General features: G+C 42.2%; 1 non-coding gene across 1 annotated transcript; it reads right to left on the reverse strand.

Annotated features, from left to right (window-relative positions):
- Positions 1-9,310: 9,310 nt before the first annotated feature.
- Positions 9,311-9,382, reverse strand: TRNAE-UUC (transfer RNA glutamic acid (anticodon UUC)). Its single transcript has one exon. It is a non-coding gene; the product is annotated as a tRNA-Glu (tRNA).
- Positions 9,383-14,230: the final 4,848 nt, after the last annotated feature.

Here is a 14,230-nt window from a genome sequence, read left to right on the forward strand (position 1 = left end):
GTGTGACTTATCCACAGCTAATTTGAAAACTCCAACTCACTTCCTTTGAACTTGCAGCGCACCCTCGGCCCCCTCTGCGGGTGCTGGCTCGGGGGTGCAGGGAGGTGAGGTGGAAACGTGCCCAGCCGAGGGCCTGACCACCCTGCTTTTGCTCTTGACCCAGCTCCTGATTAGCTGCGTGACCTTGAGTACACGTCTTTACCTCCTGGGACCTCCTAGGTTTTTCAACTGTAAAATGAGGTAGCAAAGTCATCAAAACAAATGGGAAGATAAGTTTGCTGCAAAGATACAATATTGAAATCGATAGTCCAAAAGGCCTATTTCCTGGACAAGATGGTGTGTGGCCTCAGAACTGGTGAATGGCAGACCCAAGCCTAGCACCCGAGACTCCAATGGCTATTTCATGAATTTCATGGCCAAACACGCGAGATTTTTCTATTTCCCAAATTAAGATTCTCCCCCAGTGAGCACAGATAGTTCAAAAATTCGGAGATTCGGCTCTGCCTGAACATGGAAAAGGCTATTCTTTTTTTTTTTTTTTTCAGAATATTGGCCTTCCCTTCCAATGGAGCCAAGGTGGGGACCCAGAATTGTACGTCTGTGGGAGTCAAGACCACTGCCCACTGCCCCACCCCCAACAAGACCGAATGGGGGGATCAGCAGGAAAGCTCCTGGGTCCTCTTCGCGTTCGGTCCTCTCCCTCCCACCCCCTGCCATTCCTACGGACTAGAAAAGACCCTCCTGTATTTTAAGGGAGAAATCTCTGGAGTCTTCTTACTCCCTGCCTTAAGCTCAACCTCCCAGACCCAGGCTCTCCTTATAGGAGGAAGGATGGGCAGTGGAGTGATGGTCGGAAGAGACCTGAAAGCAGGGGTGAGAGAGGAGGTGGCGGGATCCCACCACTGTGCCCTTTGACCAAACACATCACAAGTGCGTGTTCTGTGCCCAGCACCCAGGTGATAAAGAACAGACGCCCGTTCTCCTTGCAATGAGATCTTGGGTTCAGGGAAGAGTACAGTGAGACCTCTGTGAACCTGGTTTTCATGAAGTATTGTAGATGCCCTGAAAGAAAGATGTGTAAAACCAGGTGGTGGTGAGGATGTGAGAGGACACAGAGGGGGAAGCAGTTAACCTCATCCAGGGTGTGGGGTATCAAGAACCACTGCCTGGAAAAGGTGGTGCTTCATCTTGAGCGAAAAGCATTATGTCAGCAACATTTTAAATGGTTGTTCAATCTTCCAGAAGCATAGTGGTGGCTCTGTGGTTCAGTCTGATCAAGGGGTCATTAACAATGGGGGACTAGCCTGCAAACTCAAGGACTCCTTATGTCATCTCTGTGGGACGAGGTATTCTATGTTCTAAACAACTTGGAAACAATCTTTAGAATGCAGAGTTCTTTGGATGCATACTGCCTGTGTTGTGCAGAAAGAGACCATCGCCTACCTAAACAACACGTGGTGTGAAATTGCGAAACGACGATACACTCGACATTGGATGCTTTGCGTTCTGAACAAGTGCTTCCCTGTTTGGGACCCACGCTGGTCTCCAGCTAGCTGCAGTTTGAGATGAACAACAGATGAAAGGACATCCTTGGTGGAAATTCTAGCACCCAGGAGCAAGGTGAGAAGGGAGGCTCCCCCTCGCCTGTTTGCACATTTGTTTATACTCCCTCTGGTGGCTGATTCAGGTCTGCATGTTCCGTCCTTCTGGTGTGTGAAGCAACCATCCCCTATCTGACTCAAGAGGCCTGGAGCGCTGGGATCTTGTCCACGTCCACAGGAGCAAACATCCGAACAGTCAGCATCTGTTTTGGTCTGGGTTTTAACTAGCTATTGGTGTTGGTGTTTGGAAACTCGTGATTGAAATGAATATATCTTATTCTTTTTGTGCCTATCACACTGCTTGTACCATATAGCTTTGTAAAACTTCATAGAATCATAGATTTCAAGCTCCTGTTCTAGTTAGGTTCTTTTGAGTTTCAAGAAGCAGCAATTGAATAAGTTTACTTCACGATTACCTCAATGGGATAAGGATACTTGTGACCAGCAAATGCTGTATGGCTAGGCCCTGAGAAGTACTGAGAGTTGACAGGAGGCTCCAAAGCCAGTGAGAATATAACCCCTAGGAACAGGGGTTTGTGGGCCCAACAAACTCCCATCTCAGTTCCATTTCCCTCTTTTTACGGACTTTCTTGTCCTCCACTAATCCTTACCTTACATCTTCTGCTTGCTCACATTTCCTTCTCCTTCATAATGTTGACTTGCATGGGGCCCATCTTGTCCTCTGTGACTTCTCTCAGAATAATGATCATTCAGCTTTAGCTCCCTTTGCAAATGGATCCTTTCTCTCTTTGAATCAGCCGAAGGCACAGGCAACCACCGTAACTGGAATATATGGTACTCACCTGAAAGGAAACTTTGGACTCTAGTTCATCATATGGGAAAACTGGTAACCCAAGAGCTGATGAGACTTACCTAAGGTTACACATATAACCAAGAAGTGGTGATGGTAGGAGGAGACCCCAGTTCTCCTACAGTCTACAGAGGCCATTTTCACACTAAACTGTGTCATCTGCTATGGAAGTTTGTGTGGTAGGAGTGTTCCCATGTATGGGTGTCTTCTTACTCACCTATTGTGCTTGCAATTGAGAGACAGATGGTCTTCTCTTTTCTGCTTCCTTCCTTCTCCCCACCTCCTGCTTAGGCATGTGATATAGGACCCAGACCAGTGGCAGAATGGTGCTTAAGAGAAAGGTATTTAAAATTAGCTCCCTTTAATAGCATTTGTTTCTATTAGAATTCACGGCTGGTCTATGTGCCAATGATTTCAACGTCACTAAATTCAAACTAAGATTGACAGTGAAGTGTCTTGGTTGCCAAGTAAGATTCATTCAGAAAAGGGGAATTAAACAGTAAATCTCAAATGAGAAAACTTGATAGATGAACTGAATTCTGAGCTGGTGAGGCCAGCTAGAATGTAGGTAAGTTGTCAATTGAAATATTTCACCCTTTATTTCTCTTTGGTTGAAGATATTAGAATATCATTTTGGGGTCATCCAGATTTAGAACTTCAGGTAGTCGCTTTCAGTAGGCTGGGCTTGCATTTAGATTTAGAAGTCTACATGACTTATGGTTTTTCCAAAACTTGCTTACTAGGAAAGAAACTCTAAGAAAATCCTGATATAGCAATCACATTGACAAATTCATTCATACAGCTGGAATGCTGCAGCCAATGCAATGGGATTTTTGAATAGGAGAATAAGGACACTATCATATTCACTACTGGGTTTAACAGATCAGCATGACTCAGTGAACCATCCCAATAGTCATTTGTTCTCATTCATTAGACATTTATTGAAAGGCTCCTATAATATAAGCACGATGCTGGGGATATGAGGGTGTATGAGACACTGTTGCCTACAAGAAACTTACTGTCTGGTGAGGAATACAGACAAGTAAAGAGAATTACGACACCAGATCTGAGGAGCTTGTACAGATCAATGACAAAGGAGGCCATGCTAAATTGGCTGGTCTTCCTGTGGTACGACTGACTTGGCTGTAATCCCATAAATCCTCTGATAACATTGTCCAGATGTCATGACCTCATAAGCAGGTGACCCTCATGCCATATGTCAATTTCCCTTGCATGGACATTTCAGTAATTATGTTGTATTCTTTTAAGCCTCATCTCTTGAGATCTGCAAAGTAAGGCATCCCCATGGGCAAGAGAAATGTTCTCTTCTGAAACCTGAGGTCATTCCTAGAGCAGATACCCCAAGAAGGGTGAATCCTTGGACAGGGACCCAGAACTTCAGGAAGAGCCTCAGGCAGATGGGAAAAAGCTCAGCCTCTCCCTTGCCTTATGCTTGGAAACATCTAGACGTCTGAGGTATGATGCTAGGAAGAGGGATTTAGAAGTCACAAAAAAGCAAGAAACCCAAAAGAAGAGCGATCCAAGGAAGATTTCTTCTTCCTGGATCCCCAATGGGTGGGAAAAGACAAGCGAGCCTCAGAAAGCAGCATGTGCTTTGCAGGCCAGATTGTGCAGCTTCATGGTATTAAAGCCCCTGGACCAGCCTCCAGCCCAGTGCCCATCCAAGGCTGGTCAGGAAGCACCTGCAATAGGTTCCCCTGGGACACTGGGTCAGCATGCAGATTCCTGGACTCCTCCTCAGATCCAAGCCTCTGAATCAGAATGGAAAGGGAGGTAGAATTTGCATTAAAAAAATTTTTTTTATTGAAGTATAGTCTTTTTCTTTTTTTATTTATTGAAGTATAGTTGATTTACAATGTTAGTTTCAGGTGTACAGCAAAGTGATTCAGTTATACCGTACATATAATTCACATTTTGGTAAGCCCCTTAAGTTTGAAATCTTGTGGTCAGTGGGGTCTTTTGTGAAGATTTAAGCCTTGATTTAATACGGTGCAACTACTCCTGCTCACCAAGAAATGGGTCTTCCAATATCATACTTGGAGTTGCTAGCTTTTATTATCACCTAGATTTGTGTTTTATTTTATCACCTGGACTCTGGCATTCCCTTATAACATCTCCTTCTTCAGAATGTCCCGTATCATGCAATTAGTCTAGATCAGGGATTGACAAACTTTTTCTGTAAAGGGTCATATTGTGAATATTTTCCACATTGTGGGCTATATAGTCTCTGTCACAACTACTCAACTCTGCTACTGCAGCACAAAAGCAGCCATAGACAATACTTAAACAAATGGACACAGTTGTGTTCCCATAAAACTTCATTTACAAAAACAGGGGGCTGGTAGGATTTGGCCTGTGGGCCACAGTTTGCTGACTCCTAGTCTAAGCCATTAGGCAATTAAACATATACCGCCTTGTAACATCTCCTTATATCAAGATACTCTGCCTTTTGTTAGTGGATTAGCTGCAAGGAATGGAAACCCACTTGAGTTACCTCTGGTTCTCAAACTTGAATGTTTATCTGAATCCCTTGGAGGGTTTGGTGAAACACAGATTGCTGGGCCCACTCCCATAATTTCTGACTGAATAGATTTGGAGTAAGGCCCAAGAATTTGAATTTCTAACAAGTTCACAGGTGATTCTGGTCCAAAGACCATACTTTGAGAGCCACTGCTTTAAGTAAAGTGGAAGAGGTTATAGAAGGGGTTTGTGTGGGAATTAGGAGTCTCAGCCATGAGGCCAAGAACACAGGGTGAGCTCCCCAGAAGTCCTCCCAGAGACGGGAAGGGTCCCTACCACTCTAGGAATTGGGTTTTCATAGGGGCTAGTCACCCTTACCATCATGGGGTTCTCTCTCCTCTAGGTTTCTGCTTCGATTAGAGTGATTACCTAAAACTCAAATATGATCAAGCCACTCGCCTTTTTAGAAGAACCTGTATTTTTATACATGTTCTTAGATAAAGTCCAAACTTCTTAACCTGGCTCATGGGGCCTTGTATGACCTTCCTACCCCCTCCATTCCTCTATTCTCATTCCCACCATCCTCTATTGGTCCACAGTAGGGACTCTGGATTTTTCCTCCACCATACTCTCCATGCTACCATGTACCCCTTGTGCAGACAGCCGTATGCCCTGCTGACTGTGAGCTTTATGACGACTGGAGCTGTGTTTTCCTCATTTTGTCTCCAGTGTCTGGCACGGGTGGTGTTCGGTAAACATTAGATGAATGAATAAATCAATGGTTTCTTCCTCAGATTTGCTACCAGATACAGGAGAAGAGGTGAACTCAGGGGCACAGTGAAGGTAAAAGCCTTTAGGGGGCTGATGGCCCAGGAATCTTCATAGCAGAGGTTAAGTGTTATTCTCTAGCAACAACACTTAAAAGTGGACGGAGACCACAATGAGGTACCATGTCACATCCACTAGGATGGCTCTAATAAAAAACACAGATAATAGCAAAAGTTGTCAAGGGTGTGGAGAAACTGGAACCCTCATACATTGTTGGTATGTAGTCATTTTGGAGAGTAGTTTAAAAATTCCTCAAAAATTTAAACACAGAGTTACCATATGACCCAGTCATTCCACTCCTAGGTATATACTCAAGAGACATAAAAACACATGTTCACACAAAAACCTGCACACAAACAGTGATAGCACCATTATTCATAAGAGCCAAAAATAGAAACAACCCAAATATTCGTCAAATGCTGAATGGATAAACAAAAATGTGGTATATCCATACACTGGAATATTATTCAGCAGCGAAAAGGAATGCTACAATGTGGATGAACTGCAAAAACATTATGCTAAGTGATAGAAACCAGTCACAAAAGGCTACATATTATATGATTCCATTTCTATGAAATGTCCAAAATAGTCAAGTGTAGAGAGACGGAAAGAATAGTGATTGCCAGATGCTGAAGAGAGGGGGTCATGGGCAGCGACTGCTAGTGGGTATGGGGCTTCTTCTTGAGTGATAAAAACATTCTAAAATTAGATAGTGATGGTAGTTACACAAATGTAAATATATGATGATATATGTAAAGATATGTAAATTATACCTCAATGAAGCTGTTAAAAAAGTTGGGGCGGGGAGTGCTCAGACTGGTCCCAGAAAAAAGAGTTGGCTCCACATTCAGAACATGCTACCATACCTACAGTGTTATCCTTTGACAACAGTGTGCATCACTGGAACGACTTGTCTAACAATAAAAGTCACACTGTATTTATTTATATCCCCACACAGCTTGGAACACAGTGAATTATACTGGAAAGTTTTTGATTTATTGATCTGATAAGAGAAATTCCTAATTTTCTTTTTTTTTTTTTTTAGGGGTTTCTCTAACAACTCATTCTTTTTTTTTTTTTAACATAGTTACTGGAGTATAATTGCTTTACAATGCTGTTAGTTTCTGCTGTACAACAAAGTGAATCAGCTATATGTATACATATCTAATTTTTTTTATTTTCCATCAAAAATATTCAATACCTTGAGTATCCAGCACAATTTCATGTACCCCATAACTCAGTCTATTCTTATGGATGAAAATGATAAATTCCCTCAAAATGCTAAAATTGTTTTGTTGAAAAACAAAGCAAAGCATGGTCTAAATTTATTTAGGACATCCATTGAAAGAGGCTTGCATTGTTTACAGATCTGCATCTGCTTCATACACAAAGAGCTTTTATACCAAGGCCAACTATTATTGTTTTCTTTCTTTATCATGGAACCTTTCCTGAATTCATGGCTCTGAGCAAACACAGTTTAGTGCATAAATGTAGACCAGCAACTCCCTTTATTTTTGTTGATCTTGTGTGATACTGAAATTCCCATTAACTCTTTCTCCCATCCGTGATATTACAGACTAATTCCTATCACTTCCCTAAAGCAAATAAGAAATGGCTTATGATCAAAAACATTTTATAGAAATTACACAACCAATTCAGAAAAAAGAACAATATTGCCATATATGGATGGAAGCATGAAAACATTCATATTTGCGGGGGGGGGGGGCGGAGGTTAAAGGCTTAATATACAATGGAAAAGAAAAGATATAGCAATGTCAGTTTAATGTCTGCTTCTGAATCTGAAAAATGATACTAGGATAGAAGAGTTAGAAATTGTTCAGTTGGTTTTCATTACACGTGGCCTTAGTGGACTTATAAAACCAAACTACAGCCCACAGCCAGACAGTGGTTTATCAATGGCTTTGGATCACTTGGTCATTTTCCAACTTGATCTCCAGCCCCAGGAGACAGGGGCTGTCTTCTCAAGAAGTCTTTCCTCTCGCAATCAAAATTATCTTTTCTGGAATTCTACCATTAAAAATTAGTATCTTTAAGTCTTTAAGGGTTTTTCTACCTAGTAGAGCCCCCTATTAAACTAAAAATTGCCCTATAATGGCCTCAGTTGGCAGTCTGTGCCAAGAGAATTGGAGCTCAGAAAATATACAAGACCCAGTTGATTTTGCATTAGACAGGGCTTCTTCTCAGACTCCCAAGCTACCCTGACAGCCCTTAGAGATGCAGCCCTTTTCCAGTCCCACCCAAAATGGTGAGAGGGAGTTATTTCTGAGGACCCATCTTGCTGGAATTTCCTCAGACAGGTGATAGATGTGACCTGAGTGCTCTGTGGTTTGTATAAAGTGAAGATAAAGAATCTAACCTCCACTTGGGTGACTGTGTCTTAAGGGTCCACCACTGAAGCCAAGGAAATGATTAAGAGTGGCATATCTGTAAGTTTGAGTAGCAGTTTATTAAACAATAATTGGTATTTTTAAAGGTCATTTTAAAAGTAATTAAAAGCCATATATTCAGGCCTTTCATAAACCTCTTCATCTCATGACAAATGAAGAGAACTTAAACAAAAACAGTTTATAAGCCTTAGGATTTTATGATTCTTCTCTAGTCTCTCTTCCTATAGTTCCCTCACTCAGGTTCAATCTATCCCCTCTCTCCATGCTTTATGCATATTTTCTTTCTTCTGGAGGCTGCCCTGGTTATAACTGTTTTATTACTTTCTTCTCCAATTATCCTTCTAGCTTTTCCTCCCTCTTCCTCTTTTTTCTTTCTTCTGCTCATTCTACCTTTGCCTTAAATAACATAGTATGAAGCATATGTGTTTAGAAATCGTTATTTTTTATTAACTTTTGTTAACTTTTGGTTTTTTATTAACTTTTTAATTTTTTTCTTAACTTTTGTTTTAGATATTGTATCTTGCAGATCTAGAATTTTTATTTGTTTTTTTTTTCATAGATTCTATGCTAAGATTTTCTATTTATTTATTGCAAGTATATTTTCCTTTAAGTCATTGAGCATAGTTATAATGGTGAGTTTAAACTTCCTGTTTGCTAATCCTAACATCTGGGTTGCCTTGAGGTTAGTCTTCATTGATTGTCTTTCCTCTTGAAAATGGGTGACATTTTTAATTCTTCATAACTGAAGTAATTTTGTATTATATCCTGGACATTCTGAATGTTATGGGGACTCTGAATTCTGTTATATTCCTCCAAAGATTGTTTCTCTGTTTAAGCAGGCAATCAAATTGGTTGGACTTAAACTGCAAACTCTGTCTCTTAGGTAGTATCTCAAATCTCAATATAATTATTTTGTCCTTAGCTGGGATACTTTGTGTCTTCCCTGTGTCCATGGTTCAGGGCTCAGCTGGAGGTTTGGGCAAAGGATACACATAGAATTTAGACTTTCTCTTCTCTGGATAACTTCATTCTAGGATTTTTCTCTTACACTCTAGTGACTGTGGGTATGAGTTGCCCTGAACATTTCAGGCTAGAAAAACTGGATTTTCTTTCTTTCTTTCTTTCTTTTTCTTTTTTTCTTTTTTTGGCTGTGCTGCACCACACAGCTTGCAGGATTTTAGTTCCCTGACCAGGGATCAAACCTGGGCCATGGCAGTGAAAGCGCCAAGTCCTAACCACTGGACTACCAGGGAATTCCCAAAATGGATTTTCTATGGGAGTTTTAACAGCCCCCTGCAGTGTTGACTACAGCCTAATCTCAGGCTAAGAGCTATAAACAGCAGAAGCTCATTCCATGTTTTCCCTGCTTCCCAAGGTTGATTCCCCAGTGGAATTTTCTTATTTTTGCTTACTCTCCAGAGCCTTCAGGTAGCTGGGGTTTCTTTGTGGGTTTTTTTTTCCCCCAGAGTTTATAGCTGTTATCTATGGGAAAGTTAGTCCAGTAGGAGCTTACTCAACCATACTGGGAGCAGAGACACCTTTTCTTGATTTTTGAAATGATATGAGTTCAGCCTTTCCTGTGTCTTTCTCTAAAAGAATGCTAATTTACATTGTAGTTCAGAGCCTTTGATTGATTTTTGGGGGTCAATGACCTTCAATAATGAGACAGTTCTATAGCCCAATCTAGGGAAAGATGTTACATCAAGCTTCATTTCAATTTATTCAACAAAATTCATTGTCCTCCTGTTATGAGAAAAACCTTGGGTTGCTTGCTGTGGTTGTCTAGGGACCATCCTTGAATTTTTGTGGGAGGAAGGAAAAACTGACTACCAGAATGATGATATGCTTAAGGGGAAAGAAAGATCTCCTTATCTTTGAGAAACACTGATTCTGTATCAGGTAATCATTTTACAAATGCTCTCTTGTTTAACCCTCATAACTCTGCCAGGTGGATATTATTGTCCACTTTGTATAGATGAGAGAAGTGGTAATTTTCATAGGCTTTTGATAAAAAAGTGAGTCAATGCTAAAAAAAATTAGGTTTCTCATCATACTGTATTCTCAATAATAATAATGATGGTAAAAATAACAGCATCCAAGTGCTACTTTTGCTCTTAGCAAAAAGGGATTGTGACTCAGTACGGCCCCTGATTTTTGACTGACAAGGTTCCATAAATGCTAAGTATAGTTTTCTATTAAGATTGAAACCTTTGAGAAAAAAGCCATGGGCTGAGCCATCTTCAAAGTGTCCATTTAAGATTATTTTTCGTCAGCCAGGTGGCTAACGGGCTGTGTTAGACAATGGATAGATATTGTATTCTGTCTGAAACCATAGAATTGGAGTAAAAAAAGAGCGATTCTGCATTTATTTGGCTTGTCTACTGCCCGGGAGCCCAAGCTGCAGAGAACATTTATTTCATTTTAACAAATGGATGGCACCTCCCTGTTTTAGGCTGGAAGAAAACCTCTGTTCTGGCCCCAGTGTGAAGAGGAGCATTGGTGATGGAATATCCAGTGTGAGTCATTGTCTCCACGCTGGGCAAAAATAGTTAAAGCATTCTGGGGAAATTCTAAGGCAATATGTTCAGTTAATGGTAGGTTTATCTAATACTGGATTTTTAAAAAATATTGACTGCTTCATGTTTTACAAAGGGAACTTGCAGACAACAGAAAGTGAGCTCCCTATTGAATTGAATAATGTCTCCGTTAAGAGATGAGAATATGAGAAGAGATGTTTAAAGCACAGTTGAAAGAAGGAAGTAATAAACCTGACTTAGACAACAGACAGCAGCCTCAGCCTGGGCAGTTGGAGATACTGGGAAAGCATTGGTTTTCAATTTCCAGCCCACTTAGTCATGGAAGCACTGTGGCCTGTAGGGTTGCATTTCTCCTCCAAGTTCTGCAGCTCACTTTGCCGTTAGTCATTTGAGCTTGGGGAAGTCATTTCACCTCTCTGAGCGTCAGTTTCCCCACCTATAAAGCAAAGCGGCTGGATTATGTTATCTTTTTTTTTTTTTTTTTTAGACAAATGATCTGGCATCATTTTCTTTGACTCTTTTTTTAAAATTAATTAATTTATTTATTTATTTATGGCTGTGTTGGGTCTTCGTCTCTGTGCGAGGGCTTTCTCTAGTTGCGGCAAGCGGGGGCCACTCTTCATCGCGGTGTGCGAGCCTCTCACTATCGCGGCCTCTCTTGTTGCGGAGCACAGGCTCCAGACGCGCAGGCTCAGTAGTTGTGGCTCACGGGCCCAGCTGCTCCGCGGCACGTGGGATCTTCCCAGACCAGGGCTCAAACCTGTGTCCCCTGCATTGGCAGGCAGACTCTCAACCACTGCGCCACCAGGGAAGCCCTGGATTATGTTATCGTTTAGATCCCTTCCAGTTTTAACTTTTAAGTATCCAAGAATCTTTCTCTACTTTCATACCCAGGTTTTTTTCTCACTCTATCCAAGAGTCAAGAATTCTACATGTGGGAAAGCAAAATGGCATCAGAGTAGATGAATGAGTCAAAACTTTTGAATTAGAATGGAAGCAAAATAAAAGCAGGAAAAATACATCTTTCTCACCTGAACTAGAAAATAGATGGCAGGTGATAAATGAATAGACTTTGGACTACTCTCTGACTGTAAACTTTCCTAAACTTTTATGTGAAACTAACAGTTCACTTTAAATATCTATGAGTTCTAACAGAGAAGAGCAGGCGGCTCAGATAATGAAGGTCAGAAACTAATGCCCAAATCCCACTGCTGTAGAATGTGCTCAAAGACAGCATCAAATACATGAAGAGGAACAAACACATTTGTCCCACCCATGGCCCTGTCAGTAGCAGGCTGGTCCAGTGGTGGACATGGCTGGAATCCAAAGGTCAAATAGACCCAGAGGGAAGGACACACAATTTGGGGAGGTCCCAGTGTGACCTTGATGGAATAGATAGAATAAGCAGTTCAGGCTTAAAAGCCTGAGATCATGGATTGCTTTTGAACCATTATAGCTTTGAGATGCTTTGGTGGTAAAGGCACTGGTGGTACCATAGCAAAGAGGCAAGGCTGTTTGTTTCCTGAGGAAATGGTATTTCTCAGAGCATTCCTAGAAGCCAAACCCATCCTGTCTCAATATTTTGGTTTTCTAAGGGACAGACAAATCCTCCCTCCAGCTGTGTAGAGAGAGTGAATGAATCAAACACCACTGACTGAAAGAAACCAAACAGACATGAAAGAAGAAGGAAAAAGATAGGGCAGCAAACCCTAGTAATAATATTACTGGTCAGATCTGGAGTTATTGGCAGAAGCATTCTCTTCAATATGCGTGTCTTATTTTTGGTTGTCCCAAAAGCAGACCTTGAGATGAGGACTTGGATGCAGATCCCACGAAGCTCAAATGAGGGAGTGGGAAAAGTGAGACAGGAAAAAGAGGCCAATGAAAGATACATTAAGGTGTGTCCCTAGGAACTCTCTGAGAAACTGTGTAGAAACCTATGTTAGTTTCCTAAGGCTGCTGTAATAAATAATCGCAAACTTTGTGGGTTAAAACAGCGAGACTTATTCTCTCATAGTTCTGGAGACCACAAGTCTGAAATCAAGGTGTCAGCAGGATCGGTTCCTTCTGGAGTCTCTGAGGAAGAATCTGTTCCCTGAGTCCCTCCTAGCTCCTGGTGGTTTGCCAGCACTCCTTGGCTTGTAGGTGCATCACTCCAATTTCTGCCTCTGTCTTCATGTCACCTTCTCTGTCTTCTCATCTCTTCTTTTGTAAGGTACTTGTCATTAGATTTAAGACCCACCCTAATCCAGGATGATTTCATCTCGAAATCCTTAACCATGTCTGCAAAGACCCTTTTTCCAAATAAGGACACACTCACAGGTTCCACTTGGACATCTCTTTTGGGGGGTGGCCACCATTCACCTGACTACAGGGTCCCTTAGAATTATCCCACTGAGGAAGCTGGAATATGTAGTGCACTGACTCTGATCTCCTATTGGTTAAATATTGCCCCTATGGAAAAAAAAAAAGAAAGAAACCAAAAAAAGTTTAAGACTCTGTGCTTCCAATGCAGGGGGTGTGGGTTCGATCCCTGGTCGGGGAACGAAGAAGGTCCCACATGCCGCGTGGTGTGGCAAAAAAAAAAAAAGCGCCTATGAGGGCGTCAAATCTCCTGCCCTTCTGGGCTGTCTTTGCTTAGGGCTGACCAAGCTCCTTTGATGCTACTGAAATTCCCAAGACAGAGAAGCAGAGAGAAGCAGGTGCTTGAGGTGGGAAGCAACAAGAACACATGGGAACTGACAAGCCCAGTTGCAGGGGACCTGAGAAGTGAACCAGGGAGATGTGAGGCATCAGTAGTGACCGCTACAAGGCCAAACAAAACAAAGACCCTGGATGAGGTGACTGCCAGGTCAGTTGGTGTGAATGGATGCAGACGATGTGGGAAGGCTGGGCAGGGCTGGAGAGTGCAGAAGGAGACTAAAATCCTAGCACAGCAGCAGGACTTGTGCAGACTCAAGCATGCCATCCCTATGAGTCCCTGAGCCGCACTAGGCCCCCAGGAAGTGCTGGAATGTTTACTTGAGGAACTGCCCAGCTTCCCTGGAAAAGCCATCCAAAGGCTCAGGCGGTGTCCATTAGGTCCTGCAGGCTTGTCTTACTTCCAGAACTTTTTAGGTGGGTCTCAGCAAGGACTTCAGAAGTTGGCCAGATCCTTAGGGTTTGGGAAGGTGTTTCCTGAACATGTGTCACTGGTGAAGACCCCAACCATTTGAAGGCACAGAGACAGATTCCATCCCTGGAGAAGAACAGGGAATAGCAAAAGGCAGACAGGATGGTCAGGTCCCAAATTGATAACTTTGGCTTTAGGATAGGGCTTTGTTCTGGGTGAAGGGAGAAGAAACAGGAAAATAACTAACCAAAAATAAGGGTGGGGTCCTGGGTAGGATTCTAATCCTGCTGGCTAATTCAAGTGCCTGGAAGAGGAAGGAAGAGTCAGCACGATGACCCAGAGGTTTCACAAGGTCTGGGACTAATCTGGGCACCAGGTCTGCCCTCTGCCATGTAGGCCACAGGCCCGAGTTAGGATCCTGGCACCTAGACAGGACAGCATTGGTGTCATCA

This window comes from Balaenoptera ricei, chromosome X, assembly GCF_028023285.1.
Source record: "Balaenoptera ricei isolate mBalRic1 chromosome X, mBalRic1.hap2, whole genome shotgun sequence".
Lineage (NCBI taxonomy): Eukaryota > Metazoa > Chordata > Mammalia > Artiodactyla > Balaenopteridae > Balaenoptera > Balaenoptera ricei.